Here is a 23,320-nt window from a genome sequence, read left to right on the forward strand (position 1 = left end):
GATTATTTTGAAGAATCCAATTAAATATCTAAAATTTCATATTTTCTAATTTTAATATGTTTATAATGTGTAGTACTTCCACTTTTAATTTTACACTTCAATTTTTAAGCCTAAATTTCCTGATACAGTTATATATTACTAATACTTATAATAATTAAAACTGATCTTTATTGATTCAGGTATGCTTCTTAGGACTTTACATATAGTAGTAGGAATTTACTGTTTCTCTTAGGTGTGTTATGTTACCCAAGTGGAGCTACACATGATTCTTATAGTAGTATCTGACTACCAGTGTAATTGTTTTAAAAGACCCAACTTTGGCTACTTTTGTGTTTTGATGACTACCAATACGTAGACTTTTTCTTTTGCCCACTACTTCTTTGATCTTTATCTACCTGAATATGTCTTAGCAAAAACCCAATTAGGAAATCTATGCATTATTCTTGATTCAGAAAATCTGACACCCTGAGCAAATTAATGCTTCAAAGGACAAATTTTTTAAAGAAGTATTATTATATTACCACACAACAAGATTGTAAGTGCTGGGATACCTTCCTATATCATGAATGATTTGTCCTAAATCATGTAAATAGATAAATCAATGAAAAACTAATCATGATAACATATTCAGTTGGTATGTACTAAATTCTTTCAAAATGCTGATGTCAAAAAATATATACCTTTTTTGAAAAAGGTAATTAATGATACATAATATTTCAGTATCATTTCTATATCTTCTCCAGTTTGTACAATTTATATATACATAATTTAATATCTAGAGGAGCATATATGTTTATATTAAATTTTAATTATATATTTTATATATTTTGAAATAGTTTATATGCATATATTTGTGTGTGTATACATGTATTTGTGTGTGTGCATATGCATGATATGGAGTTGTAATTTTAGGAGCATTCTCTCTCCTACATTGTTTGAAGTGCTAGCGCACTTACAGTGTACACTGTTCTTTCCTTCTGCAGTGGTAAGCTTCATATTCTAGATCGTGCCTAGTGTGTATTAAGCCCAGAATGTGGATATGATGACACTGAGCAGAGATGTACAGCTGTCCATAAATGGACATGAAGGTGACTGACAAATAAGTCATTGTTGGAGTTCCTATTGTGGCTCAGCGGTTAGCAAACCTGACTAGCATCCATGAGGACATGGGTTCAATCCCTGGCCTTGCTCAGTGGGTTGGGGATCTGGAGTTGCTGTGAAGTGTGGTGTAGGTTGCAGACGTGGCTTGGATCCAGTGTTGCTGTGGGTGTGGCATAGGCCAGTGGCTTTGGCTCTGATTGGACTCCTAGCCTGGGAAGGTTCATATGCCATGGGTGTGGCCCTCAAAAGACAAAAATGTAAAAAAGTTAAAAAAATCATTGTTTTTCATCCTTGAGCTTTATGAAGTTATTTATTCCTGCGGCATAATTTAGCATTCTCTGACTGAAGTAATAATTAAATCATTAAACTAGTAGTCCTGGAATAAACCATATTTTAGCATAACCAGAACAAGAGTGTTAAATTGTATGTAACAATTCTTTTCATTTTTGTCCTACCTGAACATTAAATTATTTATAAATATCATGGTTAATCCTGATATTTATAAAAAGTACAATATGAGAGTTGTGAGTTAACTTTTATATGGGGGCAAAATGAGAACTATACAGCCCAGAATACAGTGTTTCAGATGGTTCTGAGGAACTGCTCTGAAAGGTAGGAGGGAAGTTCAGTGTTATATATGATTTGAACAAAGGGGGGTATGTGTAGTTATGCACACATTTTGGGTGCTAGTCATAAGTCAATACCCTTAAGCTTTTCTGTGCATGAGCTAGTCAGGAGTACCTGATAAAGATCCTTCTATCTAGGCTGGACATAGTTCTTTAAATTATATATTTTCCAGTATGCATAATCTCCTGGTTGTGAGTCATGGGGCATCTGATCTTCATCTAGAGATAGACTACTGAGATAAGTTTGAGAAAAAAACTTAGGGTGTCTTTTAAGTAATTCAGTTAAAGTTACAAAAATATAATAGCCAGGAACTATCTGTGAAGTGAGTGTAGTAAATGTAAACCTCAATGAACAAAACTAAATTTTAATATTTACTGAAACAAAATATTTTTCTCTCTAAAATTACTTTCATTTCTACCAAATATAGTTAAATTAAGATTAGTTTGAAAAATAAGTCTGATTTCAATAAACTTAGCCTGATGATTTATATGTGTAATTGCTCTTGCAGGTTATTTTAAAAATAGGTGTTAATGGAACTTTTATAAGGAATCTCAGAATAAATTTTAAAAGGCCTCTCAAGCCTTGTCACAGATTTTTATCTGTGGTATCTATAGGTTTGGGTGAATTCCCCCCTTTTTGAGGTCCTCAAAATACCTTGAAAATCCTGTATCCATTAGGAAGTACCTTTGCTAATTTACTAGATAAAGCTGTTAGGGACCTAAGGGTTTTCAATCTCTGGAGGAAACAGGTAGAGAGAAAAGACACATGTTTCAATTCTGCTTGCAAAAGTATAATGTACCTAATTGCTGAAGTCATATTCAGCTTGAGGGAAGGGCTTCCTTATATCTGGAAAAACACAGATCAAAAGCCAGTAATGTTTTAGACAGAAACTATAAAAATTATAAGCATTTTCAGCAGTTCACTCAGTCTTACATAACTAATCCTTTCTGTTAACAGTTTTATGAAGCCATGAGGTTTTCCATTAGAATTCTTTAATATCTTACCCAGTTCAAATTTATAGTCTGAAAGCTATCAGAAAACCTGTACTCATCCAAAAAAAAAAAAAATCCATTCTATGAATTTTCTTAAAGAGGAAGCATTCTTGCAAAGGCATTAGAGTAAACCTTAAGTGTCTATGAATGACAAAAGACTTAAGGAATAGTTAAAAAATCATGATGCAGTTGACAAAGAATCTTGGTTGCTGTGACATAAAACATTTTAATATAATAACCAGAATTATGACTGATAACATTTTATCAGGATATACAAGAATTTTAGGAATTCCATGTAATTTATAGAATATCTATATTAACAACATTTATGTATACAATATAACCTAAGAAGGTTACTTGACAATATTTCCCATGTAATTTAACATACCCAAATGAACTTAATTAGTTTAATATCTCTCTTTGGGGTGTAATAGGGGCTTTGAAGCATATCAAAGTTAGCTAGAAGTCAAAGAACTTTTATTACAATTTGATTTGGGAAGTTTGTTAAAAATATATATAAAAAAAAAGGTTTTAAAACAGGAGCCTAGGCCACTGTGAAACAATACTTATTTATTTAAACGAAGTGCTAATAGAAGATTTCAAAGGTAAATATGGAAAGTTATAATAGATTACTTATTAAAGGTAAAAGAAGCTTTATAATCTGTTGTCAGAAGGAGATGAATAGTCTAAGAAAACTTTTTCCTCTTAACAGAGTGAAAGCCAGATTCAAGTTTCACATCAGCTTACTTTATTTATTTTTTTAGAGGTTCATTTTGATTATTGTTTTAAAAGTTTTTTTATTGTTATTTCTCCAATACAATTTTTTTCCTATTCTACGGCATAGTGACCCAGTTAAATGGACAAAAGACTTGAATAGACATTTCTCCAAGGAAGATTTACAGATTGCCAACAAGCACACGAAAAAATGCTCAACATCCCTGATTATTAGAGAAATGCAAATCAAAAATACCATGAGATACCACCTCACACCAGTCAGAATGGCCATCATAAAAAGTTCACAAATAACAAATGCTGGAGGGGGTGTGGAGAAAAGGGAACCCTCCTGCACTGTTGGTGGGAGTGTAAGCTGGTACAACTGCTGTGGAGAGCAGTGTGGAGGTACCTTAGAAAATATATATAGAACTAACATATGACTCAGCAACCCCACTCTTGGCATATATCTGGACAAAATTTTCCTTAAAAAAAATCACATCAGCTTACTCAAAAAATTCATTCACTCAATTAAACTTACTCAAAACTTAGCCAATCCTGACCATGCACTTTTTTTTTAGTATTTCTTTTCTGCAAACCTTCCATCACTTTCTGTATCCATGTAAGTTTATCTTTTGTTTGTTTCCATCCAGAAACAACCAGCTCTCTGACAAATTTACTTTCTTTCCCTTAACAAAATGCAATTCCATTCCTCATGTCTTCTTTTACTGACAACATAGATTTGACTTTGCTGCTGTACACTGAAATACTACCTTTATTATTTCCAGGAGCTTTAATGATATATTTAAGTTAGAATCCTCAACTCTTAAAACCTTAATTTCTAGTGAAAAATAAGATGTTAGCAATCATAAATTGTCTTTTGCATTAGCATTCTATATTGAGAAACATAATAATTTCTGAAAACATGTGCTTTGTTATAGAAAATATCTCAATGTGGCATCAAACATATTTATTAGTAGTCTTAAATATTATTAATTTCTCTGTAAAAGCAGATCAATGTTCAATAATTAGTGTTTCAATGTCTTATTTTATTTGGAAATGACATAGCTATTCAATAAACTTCCATTATTTAACATAATTTAGCACAACTCTAAATTTCAAGTTACCAACTATCAGGTGAGTTTGTTTTTTTTTGTTTGTTTGTTTTTGCTTTTTTAGGGCTACACCCATGGCATATGGAAGTTCCCAGGTTAGGGTTTGAACTGGAGATACAGCTGCTGGCCTATACCACAGCCACAGCAACACAGGATCTGAGCCGCATCTGAGACCTACACCATAGCTCATGGCAATACCAAATCCCTGACCCACTGAGTGAGGCCAGGGATCAAACACGCATCCTCATGGATACTGGTTGGATTCATTTCTGCTGCACCACAATGGTAACTCCTTGGAGAGATTATTTTTAAGTAGACATTTCTAAAACAGTTAGGCCTAAAGGGTTCACTCAAAGCTCTTGTCTCATTTACATTTAATTTACTTATAAAAATTTCATCATACCAAGTTACTCTCTTTGCTGACAAATAAGCAACAGATATAAAATGATCTTATTTGACTTCTGAAATACAAAATACAAAAAAGCATTAACTTAATGTTGATGACTCTAAAGACATGTCTATATTAATTAAATCAATAAGCTTTAAATTTAATACCAGGTATTAATTTAATATTGGGTATTTCCCAGTTCATGTCAACCTGAAATTCATTCTGGCCCTTTTCCTTTTATGCTTCCAAGAATTTATATAAGCACTTAGTTTCCTTTAACCCAATTAAGTAGAGTTCACTTACAAATTAATTTTGATAATACTATCCAAATGTAAAAGTAAAGATGTACATATAATGTACACACAAATACAACCAGAGATCTCATAGCTTTATTTTCTAAACTTAGTCATGAATCAGGTAATACAGTATAAAAATACTAGTTTATAAATAGTGGCTGACATAAATTAAATTTAAAAAGGCCTCAGAGTTCTGCTATGGGACAGTGAATTAAGACTCCAACTGCAATGGTTTGGGTGGTTATGGGGGCATGGATTCAATCACTAGCCTGTGCAGGGGGTTAAAAAATCCAGCATTTGCCACAGCAGTGTCATAGTCACATAGCTCAGATTCAATCCCTGGCCCAGGAACTTCTATATGTTGTGGGTGTGGGTGTTAAAAATAAAATAAAATAAAAAATGAAAAGGCCTCTTTCCCCACCCCCCACCCCCCCAGTCTCAGGAATTTGAAATGGTCTAGATAACTGTTCCTGAGAGCCCTGGTCTCAAGGCACATGGGGAGAAAAGCAAGCTTTCTTAATAGGACTTGTTCCCTCAGTATTAGAATTCTGAAAATATTTTTTTTTCCCCAACACCAGCTTTCTCCAACAACTGTGTACTCAATAAAAAAAGACTATTTGGCCATTTTTGGATATTTTCAGGACAGAATTTTCCTTTAACTCCCAATTAAGTAAGTGCTTGTAAGTATCCATTTGTATGTATAAACCTGGCAGGGTGCTAGCTAGAGGCTGGCTTTTTGACATGCCTTGTTTCTCTGTCTGAGAGGCTCCATTTCCCATTTTAAAGTTGAATTTGTCAGATATAAAATTTTCTAATGAAATTGTGTGGAGGGTCAGTGTGCTGCTTGTGAGCTTAGCTCCTTTAAGCATAACTCTAGTTGTTTCTGCCCTCTTATGTGGCTCAGTTCTCCCTTTGGTCATCTAAGACTACCGCGGGTGTTCAGATCACTGAATGGCCAGTTCTTTTATGTGACCCTTGGATGACCAAGTCTTTTAATTAATGAGTGAATTTCTCTATGGGACCATTGCACAGTATGGGGACTCTGCCTCTGCACCTCCCACAAAAGTCTCAGTTACCTGAGAGATCTGTAACCAACAAGGAGGAGTCTTGTCCCTTTTCTTCAGATCAGAGTTCTCAGGCAATATCTTCACTTTTGTCCCAATAAATTTGATAAAGGCAGCCAAAATGAGGAAAAGATTTATATTATCCTCTTACCTATTCAGCCGAGGCCACTCCATCTCTTTCAACTGAACAAACCCCACTATTTTTCAACTGGTTGGGTATTTCCACAGTATCTTTCTTTCTTTTTTTTTTTTTTTTTTTTTTTTTGGCCACACCTGTGGCACATGGAATTCCTGAGCCAGGGGTTGAGCAACAGCCACTGTAGAAGCAACACTGAGTAGTTATGTTGTGAACCACACGGGAAGTCCAATAGCTTTCTTTTTTTAAAAAAGTTTTTATTATAGTTGATTTACAGTTTTCTTTCAATTTATGCTATACAGCAAAGTGACCTCATCACACATATATAAATTCTTCTTTTCACATGCTCTTCCATCATGTTCTAACCCAAGAGATTGGACATAGTTCCCTGTGCTGTACAATAGTATCCCATATCATATCCATTTTAAATGTAATAGTTTGTATCTACCAACCCCCAATTCCCTTCCCATACCACTTCCCCCCACCCACCTACAGTATCTTTCAACCAGCTCCACCCCCCCATTTGTCAATTGGATGGGTATATTCCATGGTATTATTCAACTGCCCACCCCCATTATTTTTCAACTGAGGCGTCAAGTACCTGTTATAAATTACAAAATAAACTCAGGTCATTGATCAATATGGGAGATCTGAGAATGAGGAGAGACCAAAATCCATCTGGAGTCTCTATGGAGGAGGATGGGTGGAAAGGGCCCCTGTTGGTACTAAGGCTTTGGTTCCTTGTAGAGTTCAGGTGAAGGAGGAAAGTCTGCTTTGGATCCCCTTCCTTGGTTGCCAAAACTGTCAACTGAATCAAAAAGCACAGTGTAAGAGTTTTGAGTTAAGTTTTATATGGGGTAAGTTGAGGACTATAGCCCAGGAGACAGCATCTCATATAGCTCTGAGGAAACTCTCTGAAGACTTGTGGGGAAAGTCAGTATTATATATGATTTTAGTGATGGGGGGATTACATGCTGGTTAGATACACATTTTGGCAGAGGCTTGATGGTAATGCCTCTGTTAATTTTAGTGCTTTTCTTGATATGAGAAAATGCAAGAATTTGGGTCATAAAAATCTTATCCTGAACATATATAACTATCTGAAGGCCTATTCTGCCAGGTTTCCAAGGGCATAGCCGGCCCTATTGATGATTTCCACCCTGAACTCCTTTCACGGTGTGTTGAAGGTCAGCAGCTGCACTGGCTAGTGACCTAATCTTTGTGAAGGTAAATAGCAAATGCCAGTTTTTAGTTGACAATCCTCATAATGACTTTAAGAAATATTTAGTACCTCAGGCCCATTATTACATTAGAAGAAACAGGCTTACAGAGGAAACAGACTTAGATTCCCCTGATATCATACAATTAATAAGTGACAGAGATAGATGACAAATGTAGGTTTTTAAGTAGAAGGCTCATAGCCTTAAATATTATATGATATACTATTTTAAAATTAAATAATCAAGACTCAAATGGTCTATAAATAGTTACTGTTTTATCTGCAAATACAGAGGAACTACATAAGTGAGAGGAGAGGAAGTGGTACCTGGTAGGTGGTACCCAAATCAATAAGACATGAAATCTCATGATGAGCAAGCTGAGTATCTCAGAAGACTGTAGAGAGGATATGGGATTGAGAAGCACGTGTGCATACTGACAGTAAACAGGAAGGGATGGAACCAGTGGAGGAAGAGACATTGAACCTGAGGTGATCTATAGCAGAGCTTGGTCATAAAACTCAGGAAAATAATAGTTGTTTATGTTATAAGCTCAGGAACTACCAGAATCCCAAAGTAAGAAATTGCCAAGTGAAAAATTATGAGCATTCACATAGGTTATTTTTTTCTAGTCATGCTAGTAAGTGTTCAATCATGGGATCATATTGCTAATGATCCTGGGAATGGATTTTCACCGTGGAAAACTTAGTAAACCTGAAATTTATGTCTTTTTTTGTTTTTACAAAGTTTTGTGACAAGATTTAAGAATCCCATTTAGTTATTTCTTATGTTTTATCTATATTTATATATTACTATATGTATAAGTTTTTAAATAATAGAATTTAAATAAATATCTCACATTTAAAGTTAATGGAAAACTTCCAAAAGGTAAATGGGTAATTTTAGACAAAATACACTGGATATGATAGATATTTCAGACAGTAGACTTGAAAGTAAAATATTTTTATTTAATACTTCTGAAGATTGAAAATGTTAAAAACTGTGAAAATCAAAATATTGTTGTATTTGTTTGGGTCTTCTGGAAACTAGATAGCAAGATGTAATTGCACATGCATTTTTGTCTGTAATGTTTCAGAGATTGTGCATTGACAAATTCTAAGGTGCAGTGAAGTAGTATTTTTAAATAATGATTTTTGGAAAACTACCATTTAGAAGTGATGTATAAGTCCCCTAGTCTCGTTAGCAAAGCAAGTATGACAATTTTAGATTTTTTTAGTCCAAAGCACAGAATTGTAATGAACAATAAATGTAAATTATGAAACATTTTCCCAACCATTTTTGCTCAATATATTCAACAATTAGAGATTTATCAAGTGTAAGCTTTATTCCAAACAAAACAAGGATTAGAGAAATGCACAGTTAAATAGTCAAATGTTTATTTAAAGATGATTTTCTTGAATCTCTTTTAAATAGGGAACAATTATACTTAAATTGTTATTCTTCTTTTCTTTTTATAAATCTCCTCATTTTCTATTTGAATCTGTAATGATGTGGGATATTATCATATTAAAGGAAACACTGTGGAATGTTACACAAAGATTTAAAGTTGAAAATTAAAGCTGAACTTCTTTATACCTTGACTCACACTGTCTCATCAGTCTTAGGTGATTGAGCATTTATTCCTTGATAGTATTCCTTTCTTGGCATTGGTGAAGGTCAAGATCATGAGATCAACGAGAAAGGCCACTGGGCCCCTGCGCCTAACTTCTGTATGGCTTATATTGAACCTGAGGTAATCTATAGCATATAACTTTTTGCCCCCCTTTTTTCAATGAATGCTTAGGAGTTAGTACATCTTCAAATTTATCATAGATGCTAAATCCAGCTTCCACATGTCTGACTTTATGTCAGTTACAAATTTCCCTGATCCAGTCACTGGGGAGTGGGGAGGTCAAGGTCACTTCACACAAAGCATAGATACAAGTTTATGCTGTTGACCTAAGATAAGTAGACTGTCAGTTATTTCCCCAGTAAAAATGTGCTGATTTGAGATCAGCATAGAATTAAAACTTGAAGTCTGCATCCATGGCAAGCCATGTGCAAGTCTCCAGCAAAAATAGGGGAGAGAACTCTTTGATGAGGGGAAAAGGAAGTTGGGAGAGTTTTAGTGGACAGAGAATCCATCAGAGGAATCGAGAGTTCAAAGTATAGTGGCTTTTCAATGGCTGAGTTGAGATAGTCTCTCATTGGCTGAGCTCTTGCCAGGCCAGAAGAGAAAGTTTTTCTTATTCTGGTTGGGTTCTGCATTCATTGTAGGACATGAGAGCTCCTCCTTTGGGCCTTAGACTCTATTTTAATTGAGGTTTTTGTTTATTAATTTTTACAATACTCACATCTATTCTTGCAAAATGACTCTTGAAACAGTGACCTTTGTACATCCATAGATTGGCTAGAGTAGAGAAAAGCAAGACAAAGCAACTATCCTTGTTTTGTAGCTTAAAAAAAAGTTATTTTTTTTTTCATTGCACGTCCTATGAGTTTTTATCTAATATACGATGCAGTCAGGGGTTCTCTACTTTATCTGTAGTCCTATTTCTGGCTCATTTGGGATTTCCCAAATCCTCTCTCAGAGAACAATATTTACCTATGGCTCTTCTCCTTGAGCTCTGTGAATATATCCATATCAATCTAATTTTAGGTTGTTTGAAAGATGACATAACTCTCAGAGATAATATCCTGTTATAAACTCTGCTAAACTAGCCTGAATTATTTTATAACATTAGTTGCTAAGGAATGAAAGTGCAAAGTTCAATATGTGAGCAACTATTTTTTCTGGACAAGTGCCTAATTTTGTTTAAAATGAAAAGTTATCTAGGTTCTTTCAAGGCAATTTAGATTTTCTAATTTTTGTAAGAACTAAAGCCAAAACTTCCATAAGGATAATGACTTTTAATTCAACTGTCTTTTAAAATAATGGGCAAATGCCTATTTTTGCTCTCAAATAATTTGCTATGTTTAAACAGTGTGTCAAGAATCAAATTAGAATAAACATTATTCACTTTAGTCTTAGTTATAACATTCTTTGCTTTCCATATATGCTCAATCTATCTTAGGAATTTCAAACTAAACTAAACTTGAATACTATAATTTTTAGCCTATGCGTCCTTCCAGTATTTTCGGATATGTGCCAACAGTCAATAAGTTTCAAACACTTTTCTCATACTCCAAAAGCATGCTAATATATTCTATCTATTCTTGTCATTTACTTGGCCTGACCTTTTTAAATTACTTAAAATAGCATTTTCATCTGAAACTCTTTATATACAGAATTTTATTTTTAATACATCTCTTAAACATTTCCAATACTCTTAAATATTTGAAAGCAAGTTTTTTATAGTTCCTTTATAAGCATGCCAAAGAATATCCCAGAAAAAATATGAATAATCTAATACCATGTAGGTCTTTACATTCTGTAGATTCCTTCCTCAAAAATTATCTCCATATGCTTCTCCATGAAATTTTGCATAATACCAAAATATTTATTTTCATATTTAGTTGAGAAGGTGTATCTAAGTCATATCCACTATGATTTATAATTATAAATTTTTCATCACTTTACACTTTATGTGGTGTTTTCAAATAAATATCATTAAAAGTAAGCATTTGTATCATTTTGCATTTTAAGGAGAGATGCAAGAGGTGACATGAATTGCCCCAAATTGTGTAGCAAGAAAGTAAAAGACTCCAAGTCAAGTCCTTTATCTATAAATCATCTGAATTTCCTAGCATGCCAATTCCAATTTCTCATTGTTGAATTTAATATCATAATCCAAGATACAATATAATATGTATTACATTATGAAATGGTAATACCCTGCATCACTTAATCTTGCATGACACATGCAGAGGGACAGGGAGGATGTGATCCCTAAGAACTCATTTTCAGGAATGGTGTAATGGATATCACGTCATATTTATATTTTGTTCAACTCTGCAACAGTTGATGAGGTAAAAGTTGCCCAAATATCTGATTAGGTACCAAGTTCTATTAGTTCTAATTTTTTTTCCAGTTTATCCTATAAACAAGAAAAACAAATGAATCCATTTAACTCTTCCCTTGCCTCTAGGTATCACTCAATTATTTGTATCTTATTGAGCTCTTTATTTACTTGCTTTTGTGTTGTACTATATTTTCTACTAAAATATAAAGTATATGGGGATATAATACCTGGTAGATAGAAGAAGTTCACTAAATATTTGCCAAATGAATCAATAAAGAGATGATTCATGGATAAAAGAGTAATCATTTTTTTAAATAATTCTGCTTGTGTTAAGTGGGAGGGGTTATAGTATTAGGATGGATTATCTTTTGAAGATAGTAATTTTTCTGATGATCATTTAAAGGTAGGCCAGATATCACAGAAGACCTTTGATAATTCTTGGTCCAAATGGATAATTTAAGAATGCAGTTTTCCTTGGTCTGTGCATATAAATAGTCTGAAAAAGATAAAAGAGAGCACATTTAACTACAAAAAACCTTAAAGCAGCTCAGAGGCATGATTTGCCAAAAAAGTATTGATACTAATTACAAATATTACTATAATAATGAGTACTTAGTGATTTCTAGGATAAGTCAAAGGACAGTATTCCGACATACATGGGAGCAGCGATATGATTTTAGCATGTATTTACATGGAATCATGTTTTGGAAAGTTAGATAAAATATATAGATACATTTTTTTCCCAGTGCCAACAAAAACCAGTACTGCTTACGCACTGGTTAATCTATAGTGTTGTAATATGTTGACTCTTCATGTTGACAACATAATTAGTATTATACCAATTAAAGATTAATATCTTAAGAAACTAATGGAAATATAAATATGCTGGAGTTAAATATATGGTATTCTTCTTTCTGCTACCTTTGCTATAATCTAATAAGGTATAATCATCTAATACCTAGGTTGGAATCCCAGCACATTTTTAGGGAACTTTATTTAGATAGACAGAACTTTTATGGCCTCAGTGAGTGCTTGCCTCTCTTTGCCTAAAGTCCTAACTGAAAAACTACTTTGAATAATTTATTAGTGGGTAATGGGTTGTGCAGTGGGTATTGGTTGACTAGCTCTCAAGGATTTCACATATCTGTGATTGACTTTCCAACAAAAAAAAATCCCCGAAAAAGATAATTTTTATTTCATATTTTTGTTTCAAGTTTATTCACCAATTGTTCCTCAACATGTGGTAAAACCATTCCAGCCTAACCAGAGAAACTTCAGAATCAGAAATAGTCATTAACTTATTCAGTAGTTAAATTGCAATTGAATATGTGTAAGTAAAGCAGTACTACTATGAAGAAATAGGCATATTTATAAAAATTGTTTTTAAGAGGATTATGGATATTCTTTATAGTGATAAAAAAGAATCCCATGCCTTGCTTTGGACTTTCTAGTGTAAATCCTTCTCCTGACTCCACTCGTTGAAAACTATTCTATGTGAATTTATTCTTCAGTAAAGAGTGGAACACAAAGAGACTACTGAAGTAGAAGGCTTTTATAAAGCAGCCACTCAGATCTGTCTTTTTGTTCTGAGATATAGGATGATGTGGTGCACGTACGGAAGTACTTTGTGTTCAATCTACTCAAAATAGAGTAGTCTAAAGATTTGTTTTCACATCCTGGGCTTATGGAGAGAAATGGACAGGAGCCCTTAAGTGTTCACACATGACAGCAAATACCATATCAGATAAGAATCATAGTAACTAGAAATCATAAGATTGAACAATGAAGAATTGTCACCGTATTTTTAATTCAGTCTATAAAATGTTTATGTTGGAATCAGATTAATGAAACATTTTCCATTTTGTATTAAATTATAGATAAAATTATTGCAAACTCAGTTTTTTCTTTTATTCTTTTTACAGCCACATCTGGGTCATATGGAAGTTCCCAGGCCAGGGGTTGAATTGGAGCTGCAGCTGCAGGCCTATGCCACACCCGCAGTGATGCCAGATCCAAGCTGCATTTGTGACCTGTGCTGCAGCTTGTGACAACCCCAGATCCTAACCCATTGAGCAACGCCAGGGATTGAACCTGTATCCTCACAGAGATAACATTTGGTTCTTAACACCCTGAGCCACAATGGGAACTCTGCAAATTTAGTTTTCTATTACAACTCTTAAGTCCAGGCCTATGAATAACTAGTCCTGAATATTACTATTGAACATACCTCAGGAATTCATTTGATGGGATTAACTTTGGTTATAACATTGCAAAACTGGTCATGCATAGAAGCACTCAATCATTCCCTCAGCAAATAATTTCTGAAAATCTGCTTTGGGCTAACACAGTGAGGTGGCTTACTGAAGTTTTAACAGGAAAATATGAACATGTATTTTCAGTTACTTACATGAATCATTATGCAAAGTACATAGATCTAAATGGTAAGATTAAACAGACAAGGAAGATTTTATTCAAGAATATTGTAAGAGGGGAGATAGGTTAGAACTCAGTCTGAGCACTACTTCACCTGGGGGGTGCGGAAATGCTGGGGATTTTTTAAGAGCCAGGAAGGGAGAAATTTAGGCCACCTGTGCTTGCTAATTGGCCTTACTCAAAGGATGCTGGCAAGAAGCTTGTAAAAATTTTCATCTCAAAGGTGCAAGGAAATAATCATCACAAGTTTTCTAAGATGAATAATCTAAGAAAATGGAGCTTAGAGGCCTAAACCTGTATAAAGTTTAGTAAAGCTGAGGGGACCATTAAGGTCATCTTGGTAAGTGGGAGGAATAAAAATTGACTTTCTAAACTGAATTCAAATGACATACAATTTACATGGATAATTTTGACTAAACAATGTATTTGTGGTCAAACCATGTATTTGTTCATTTTGATTTACTTTCAAGTATCCACTCATTTCTGCCAGCAGTAGAGACTGAAAATGGCAGATTTCCTTGTCCTAGCCATGTGTGTCAAAATGAACAAACATTGATATTGCATAGATCACACTGCAAATGTAAAGACTCCACAGAATTCCTTTTGGGATATTACTGTGTTTCTGTTTATATACCTATGTGGACCAGACTTATAGAGGGCATTGAAAATACTTGTTCATCTCCTACATTTTAAACCTTTCTGTTTTTTGATGAAAGATACAAAACTGCATTTATTATGGTCTATGTTAATGTCTGTCATTATTGAAGAAATATTTAAAATAAGAATTGCCATAAAAATTTTTAAGATATTGATCAAGTTGGAGAACAGTAACATATTCAAAATATTATGATAAAAATATTCACTGTACACACACATACAGTTTTCTTTTGGGAGAAATGCTAGGACATATATCTCATTGCAGGACATCTATCTCTTGCATAAAATACAAATAAGAAGGGACCAGATATTCTTAAAAAAGAAAATCATTGTCTTTATGACTTTATTTGTGCAATTGGGTTGTGAGAAGTCCTCTATATCAGTGAAGTAGTCTGAAGAGTGAAAGTGATGTTGTTTTTCATAACTGCCTAATGTCATCACAGTGACTCTCATTGTTTTTCTCAGAATAAAATAATTGAAGCAATTTATCCTCAAGACAACTGCCATGTAACTCTATTATTGCTGTTGTGAGTGTAGTCAAAGGTATTATAGTACAGTTTAAGTAGAACAGACCCAATGTTTGAGAAGTGTAGTTTCTTTTAGCAGATCTGGAAACCTTGCCTGCTAAGTGACAGTAACAATTGGCTTACTACCTGTTAGGCTATGAGAGTCTCATGGGTAGATGAAAGTATATTTCATGTTGTGCACATGTTAGGTGTTATTAAACATTTAACACTTATTGAACATATAAGTAAGGAAATGTTCTTTGTGTTTAGATCTTGGCAGAGTTGTAATACAAAAAGGGAAATTAATCAACATACCCATGCAATTCCTATGAAAAGATGAAATTTTTAAACTAACGCTGTTTGAAAGGTTTTTTTTTTCCTCCTCATAATCGTATATTTACCATATGATTTATTATCCAAATTAGGACATTTTAGTTCAGAGAAAAATACTAAATAGGGCAGGACCCTCAGTCTCATGTTGGAGTGTCTATTACTCATTTTATAGATGAGGAAAGTGAGGTTTATTTATCGTTAATGCTTGACTTATATGAGGTACCTTAAAAGAAAATAAATAGGTAAAAGTCATTGGAGAACATGTGCTCCCCATCCACATTTTGATAAGCTTTGTGGAATGCTCATTTTCCAGTTCCTCTCCCCAACCTTTTCATGTCCCTCTGGGCACCACCTGGATGTTGGAGTGCTGATAGGACCCTTTTGTTGGATCACTAGGAGCTTCTCAGCTTCATGACTTGTAAAGCTACAAGTGGATTAATTGGAAATAACCAAATACATTTAAAATAATGGTAAGTATATACAATTCACAAGCTTGTAAATTACACATATAAATATACATCCACACATACCCCTTGTGTGCGTACACACATGCATAATTACAAATATAGTGCAATAAAGTTCCACTGTGAACCTTCCATTGATGCGTTAGTAACTTTCCTGTTTTCTGGCACTGGTGAAGATTGTAGCTAGTTGATTGTTTTTATTTTAAGAAAATAATTTTGTTCTTCTAAATCCCCCTTTTCCTGGCATAGGTTTAGCTTATCATTTTCTGTGTTGCATGCTGTTTCGGACCTGCTAATGTTTTGTCTGGAGGTGGCTTTCTGCTTTGCAGTGAAGTAGGTTAACAGTTGCAAAAGATTCACACTTGAAGTAAAAAAAAAAAAATCTATTGTTTATATCTTTCTATTTCTCTTCTTAATTTCCCAAAAGTTATACAGATCTTTGGTGTCCAATTAGGATGACAATATTTGCTACAGAACTGTGCTATCTCTGGGTGTTATGTAGCACTGGGTAGCTTTTATTTTGTCTTCCTGCTCACTTTTCTCCTGCTGCAATTATGAGGAAAATTGCAGGGAAAGTACATTTCAGAAGTATTTGCCAAAAATGGATCATCCATTAGGCAAAATCATAGCTGTCATCTTACTTAATATGTTGTACTAATAAGCGTATTCCTTGACTGCAGTATTTCAGAGTTTTAATGTTGAAACATTTTGTGCAAGAAATTACATGGTTACAAATTCAAAATTCCCTAGTTTTAAAATATATTTAGACATTAATATAATGCAGTCTCTATTCTCTGCTCTGTGCTTTACATATGGAAGTACTCTCCTTCTATCTAAAACACAATGACAGATACTGATTCTGCATGGAATTCTGGTATCTGGTATGTGCTTTCTAGTAAGTGTTCAATGCATATATCATTACTAAAAGCAGTTAATAAATGTACTTTTATACTTCTAATTTAATATATAGTTATTGTGTAATTAGGAATCTATTTTGTGATTCAACAAGCATTTTTATTTTGTTTTATTTTCTTAATTACTTAAGCAACTACCTATCTTATAATCAAATCAGAATAAATAATATCTGCTAAGGTAATAAATCAAAAGCATCAATTAGTTTATTCCTATGATTTCTGTATTAACTTCTTTTGAAAATATACTTTAAGATTTAAGTCATTATTTCTCAAAATACAAAAATTTGTATATATATTTTAAGAAGTAGAAGAGCTAAAAGGAAATAATACCTCCATTTTTGCAGTATTATGAGAAATTTATTTACTAATTCTGAAGTGTAATTCAAAAATATGATTGCTAGCTTGCAAAAATAATATATTCAGGAGTACATAGAAGTGATTTGTCATTAATGTTATTTTAATTATATCTTAACCTTTGCTAAATTATTATTTCCTTCAGTGGATATGGACAAATTAATATGATGCATTGTGTACCTGTAGGTTATAAAGTTTTAACAATAAGGAAATTGTAATGAATGCTTGATTCCAGGATTGACCAAGTATGAAAAGGATGTGAGGATAAGGCTATGACTGTCAGGATAAAGGCACTGATGTGAATAGTATCAAAATTTAGGTCAGGTGATAATCCTTGGATAAATTATTTTTTATAAGTTATTTATTTATTACTCTATTTTATGTTTTTATAAGCATGTGATACTGAGCACTTACTGTGTACTAAGTGTGTACTAGATATATTACATATCATAAATATTTGGGGCAAGGGCATTGATTTTAAGCAGCTCACAAGGTAGCCTATAAAACAAATCAAGAATGGCTATTTCATGGGTTTTTAAAAAAATTTAATGTATATGTCTATGTCTACAATCTATATGTGTATCTATCTATCTAGAGAAAAGAAAGGAAAGTAGGAAAGGAAGGAGGAAAAAGATTATACACAGGACTTGAGCATAAACAATGCTTATATGTATATGGTTATTTTGACCTATCTTCTCAAATTTAATGGATACATCTGTAGCCTGAAGTTAATCCCTCTGAGTGTAGAAAACATTGAGCTTGAAGTCGAAATCTCTGATTATTAATCACAGTGTCCAAAATTCTAAATGTGGTGCTTGCAGCTGAATTATAACTGTTAGAAAAACAAAACTCAGATATCAGCTTATTGGGGCAAGTTATAGGACAGCAGGTAAGTACAAGTGGCAACTGAAATAAGGATTTGTTGATATGAAAACTACTATCATTTGCTCATGTTTTATTATTAGTTCAGCATGTTTTCAGAGTTTCTTTATCCTTTTAGAAAAACACATCTTTTTCTGAAATTAGTGCAGAACATGAAAAGCACAGATATGACGGGTGGCCTCTAATAAAAACAAAGAAAAGAAATAGCAACATTTTTAGAATTGAAAATATAGATGGCACAACAAACAAAAGCATTTTGTAAAATTTTATGTAAGATAGCATTCAGTAGAAATAACATCCACTCAGTTATCTAAAAACTTACAACATGAGACAAAGTACAAAGGTGGGGAGTGTGTTCAGTGTCTCCTTGTCTCTAGAGAAGTAGCACTGTTGACATCTACTCCTTTTCTGTTTCTCTGGTGATGGGGCACAGAAGTACCTTAGGAAAGAAAAGGTTTAAAAAGAGATGTCTTAAATCCTGATAATTTTGAGCAGACTGGTGGTAATAGGAAGTATAGATGCCCACCAATCTCTGACAATTTCTTGGACTCATGGAAAGATTTTTAATGGCTTGAGCTCCCATAAAAGTTTGCTCCCTTCACAGCTCAGGGCACTATCGGTCTAAACTGAGTTCACAAAATAAATGTATCCAAACCACTTAAGTTGTTTGTTTTACATTCCTATCTTATCAGGTTTTGTTTGACAATTAAAAGCAGAATAAAAGTTTAAAAATTTTTAATAAAAATATAAATGTGTTTTCCTTTATCTTTATTCACTACTATTTCATTTTATTATTAAATTGCTACATAGAAGGAAATAGCACTGACAATTTTTAGTTCTTGGAATTAATATAAGATGGCACCAAGTCCACAAAGACTACTTTATAGGTTAAGTTATTCCCAGATAGTTGCTTATTCAGGTAAATTTATTCTTGAAGTTTTTTTTTTCCCAAAAACTCCAAAGGCTTAGAAGATGAAAAGGAAAGAAAAGGTGTCAGAATATTTCAGTACCTCAGTAGTGGAATTATTCACAGCTAAATAGGCTCTTAGCTTTTTTTTTCCTCATTGACATATGCCAAAATATAATACCAACAGTGGAATGAAGGACAAAAAAACCCTCAATCATTTCCTAAAATTCCCTTAAATTTAAAACTACTTAATGTTGCAGGGAAATAGGATTCATGAAAGCACCTGACAAATTAAATAGTGTAGAAAAACGCTCATGAAGACTACTTCTACCACATACACTAGCCCAGCTGGACAGGAACAGCCATATCCTGGTCTGTGTAGTGGAAAGCAATCTCATGAAAATAAGAGTGACATATCTCTTACAAATGAACTTATTTGCAGAGTGGAAACAGACTCAAGACTTTGAAAAATTTGTGGTTACCAAAGGAGACAGGTAGGGGACAGGGGATGGACTAGGGGTTTGGGATTGGCATATGTACACTGAGGTATATGGAACGATTGGTCACCAGGACCTGCTGTAAAGCACAGGGAACTCTACCCAATATTGTGTGATAATCTATGTGGGAAAAGAATCTGAGAGAGAAAGGATGTGTGTACATGTATAACTGAATCGCTTTGATGTACGGTGGAAATTATCACAACCTTATAAATCAACTATACCTTAATAAAATTTGAAAAAGAATGGTATATCCTTCATCTTTGAATAGAAATATTTGTGTGTGTGTGTATGTTTGATGTTTCATGCTTGTTTCTCTCATTGTAAGAGATTATTGATTTGTGACTATATTTATAACATGTTTGTCTTACTAGTTACCATTTCCTTCATTCATGCCCTTCTAGTTTTGAAGGATTAAAAACAATGCCCTTGAGAGATTGCTACTGTGCCTTCTTTTTCATTGATGCATCTTTCAGTGGTACCATTTCCCCAGGAAGAGACAGTCAGATTTCATACTCTCAGATTTGAGAGAAAAAAGAAGTGATGGTAGGACTATATGAATTGGTGTAATGGGAAATGCTCAAGCTCCTTTGCAATGCTTAACCATCAAATTGGCATCTTCAGAAAGTTTAACACAATACCTTTCAAGGACCAGGATATGATTATTATTTATCAATCATTGGTGAAATAAAGTCATGATTTTAAAAATAACTTCTATCATGACACTTAGAACAAATGCTATGTCACTTTTCCTCTCCTTTTATATTAGACATTTAGATAAATACATTAATCAAATCACATTAGTATCTTCTATCTTACAACAAATCTTTTAATGTACTTATTCTACACAATTTTAGAGTTAAGATTATACCTGTACCATAATACTTAATTTTATAGAAAAGAAATTACTTGTAAAATTAACTATTTGATATTACAGTTTTTCAACTCAGAGTATGTAGTTCCTTTAGAAGGAGTCCCATGTGTGTCTATGCTTTAAATGTGTTTGATCTTTCCCTTTAAATATTTTGAGTTCTAATTAAAATGGTACATTAATTGTACTAATGATATGGTGCATGCAAAAATTTAAGTCGATGAATTTGTTTATCATACTCTCAATATTGCTAAAAACACACATATTTTATAACAAAATTATTAGTTTAAAATGGTTAAATATGTGAAAAGGACAAAAAATGCTATTAATTTGTACATGTAAGTTCAAGACTTCTTCAAATAGGTAGTCTGATAAAACTTGCTTTTTTCTGCCTATTTTTTATAATTTTAGCTAGATCTTTAGAAATAATAATGAGTCAGTATGACTTTTAATATGAAATTTGTGATACCTATGTACTGCTTAACATGTAAGTTAGTTGCTTTAATTCTATGTAGTTAAGTATTGCTATGTCCATTTAGCCATTATTTGGTTGTTTCATTGACTTTCTGTGACACCAGCCCAGGTTTTAAAATATCCAACATCACAGGAAGTGTGATGGGCCTGCAGTTGAAAATGCATGAATTATGGAATCAAAAACTCAGTGTGCAAGTGTTGGTTTTGCCTTTATAAGATTATCAAAATCTTCCTTTTCTCTGAGTCATATATCAATTTAGTACAACAGTTTTTAAAATTTAAAACATTTAGCCAAAATAAGAATAGTAGTGCATGGTAGAGTGGAAAAGGATAGACTTTGAAATGGAGAAGTCCTGAGTTTGAATCTTACTTTGCCAGTTCTTTGCTGATATTGGCCTAGTTATAATTTTGCTGATTCTTGATTTTCTGATTTGGAAATAGGAGAAACAGTATCTATTAGAAGGATTTTGTGGTGATGCTGAGAAATAATATCTATAAAACATAGTACTCAGAACATGATACATGTTCAGTGAATATTTGATGAATATTATACCAATTTGATTTAATAGGACAGTGTTTTTCATGTGCTTCTTTTTTCATGAATGGAAAATAAAGGAAAAGGAAAGGGACCTAATCTATACTGACCACTTATTAAACTCTAGCCACTGCACAAATGTTAGCATTTTGCTTTTTAATACAGAGCACCCAGGGTAAATGAAACACTCTGCTGAAATAAATACCATAGCTTCTTCTTGACCTCCAGCATCATGTGCAGCATAAGTGAGTGAATTCATGTCATTGACACATAAGCCAGGAACCCCATGTCTTCCCTAGACACATTTCCAAGAACTTCAGTTCATGCCATGATAAGACTGGGCAGAGCAGTGTTTTCTGCAGCAAGTATCTTTCTTCTTCCTCTAGATTTGCATGAGGCTCTTTTCTCAGGGGCACTGGGAGGCTGGTGTGAATGCAGAGTAGAGCACACATCTCTTTCTCTCCCCACTCCCCCTAAGTGATTTCTTTTTTGCCACCCTCTACTCACGTTTTTCTCCTTCCAATAATCTTTATTTTATCTATATCTTTATCTATATATATCTCCAATCTAAGTATTTTGACATATGTTATCTCCACTCACATACATAGAGAGATCTATCTATCTATATGTATATATATTTTGCTGTCTCAGATTGCCTGTTAAATTGCCCTTTTAGGGACAAGCAGGAAATACTATTATTACACCACAGTGCCGGTTCTACATAATTAATCTACTAGATGCAATAATGCTGGAAGGATTGAAGCACTGGATTTGAGGATAATGTTCTAAAATGAGGAAATAGGATATAATTGCTTCTGGGGGCCATTTCATGTAATCAAGTTTCATTTACCCACACTAATAAGTGGGGAGTAATGTCTGTGGCATGAATAATCTCAGGCAATAACCTTCTAAAAGCAGATAAACCAACAGTCATTCCCAGAATTTTGAAACACTTGATTTTTGTGGGTGTGTTGGTATACATCACTTTTATCTAATTACTTTGTTCAAATTTGATTGACAAGAAAATAGCTGTTCTTTCTAGGCTCATATAGATTACTAATCAGTAAGGTTCTGAATGTATAGAAATTTATCCTCTATTTTAATGTAGATGGAAGATATTGATAAAAAAATATAGTAAAATAGTGTAGGCCTTATGGAAAGCAATGAATCTAGACTATAACCTATTCCTCATCTTAACAGAAAAATAATACAAATGGCATTAATTTGAATTCACTATTGTTGCCTTCCTAACACTTTGCCTTGAGGACTCTGTATGCATTGATTCACAAAATCCTCATAAGTTGTCTGATATAGCAAATAAAAATAGTGGGTGCCCGGTTAAATCTGAATTTTAGAAAGACTTTCTTTTTTCATTATATACATGTCCCGTGTAATATTTGGGATATACTTGCACTAAAAAATTATTTGTTGTTTATCTGAATTCAATGTAATTTGGTATCCTATATCTTATCTGGCAACTCTAAAATTGCTTCAATAATTACATACTGGTATTAATGATCCTCACTATACGGAAAAGAAATTGAGGATAAGTCACTTGCTCAGTGCTACACAGATATTTAATTTGGAATAAAATCCAAATAATCTGATAGTCTTCTTTCACAATTCATGCTCCTAACGATTTCACTATATTCTCTACTTCAGTGATTACTCCTGTGAGTTGAAAGACTGCTCATGTGATCACCGTGGTCCCTCAACTCTAATCATACATGATTCAATCCTATTTATCAAGGTGAAACATAGTTTATACTTTAAATATTTATTCCACCTCATTGCTCCGAAATGAATGCTTTTATTTACACAGCATCATTAAAACAGCACTAATGTAAATAACTTGCAATTTTTCTTGTGAAACTTTCCAGAGAT

This window comes from Sus scrofa, chromosome 2 (genome assembly GCF_000003025.6).
Source record: "Sus scrofa isolate TJ Tabasco breed Duroc chromosome 2, Sscrofa11.1, whole genome shotgun sequence".
NCBI lineage: Eukaryota > Metazoa > Chordata > Mammalia > Artiodactyla > Suidae > Sus > Sus scrofa.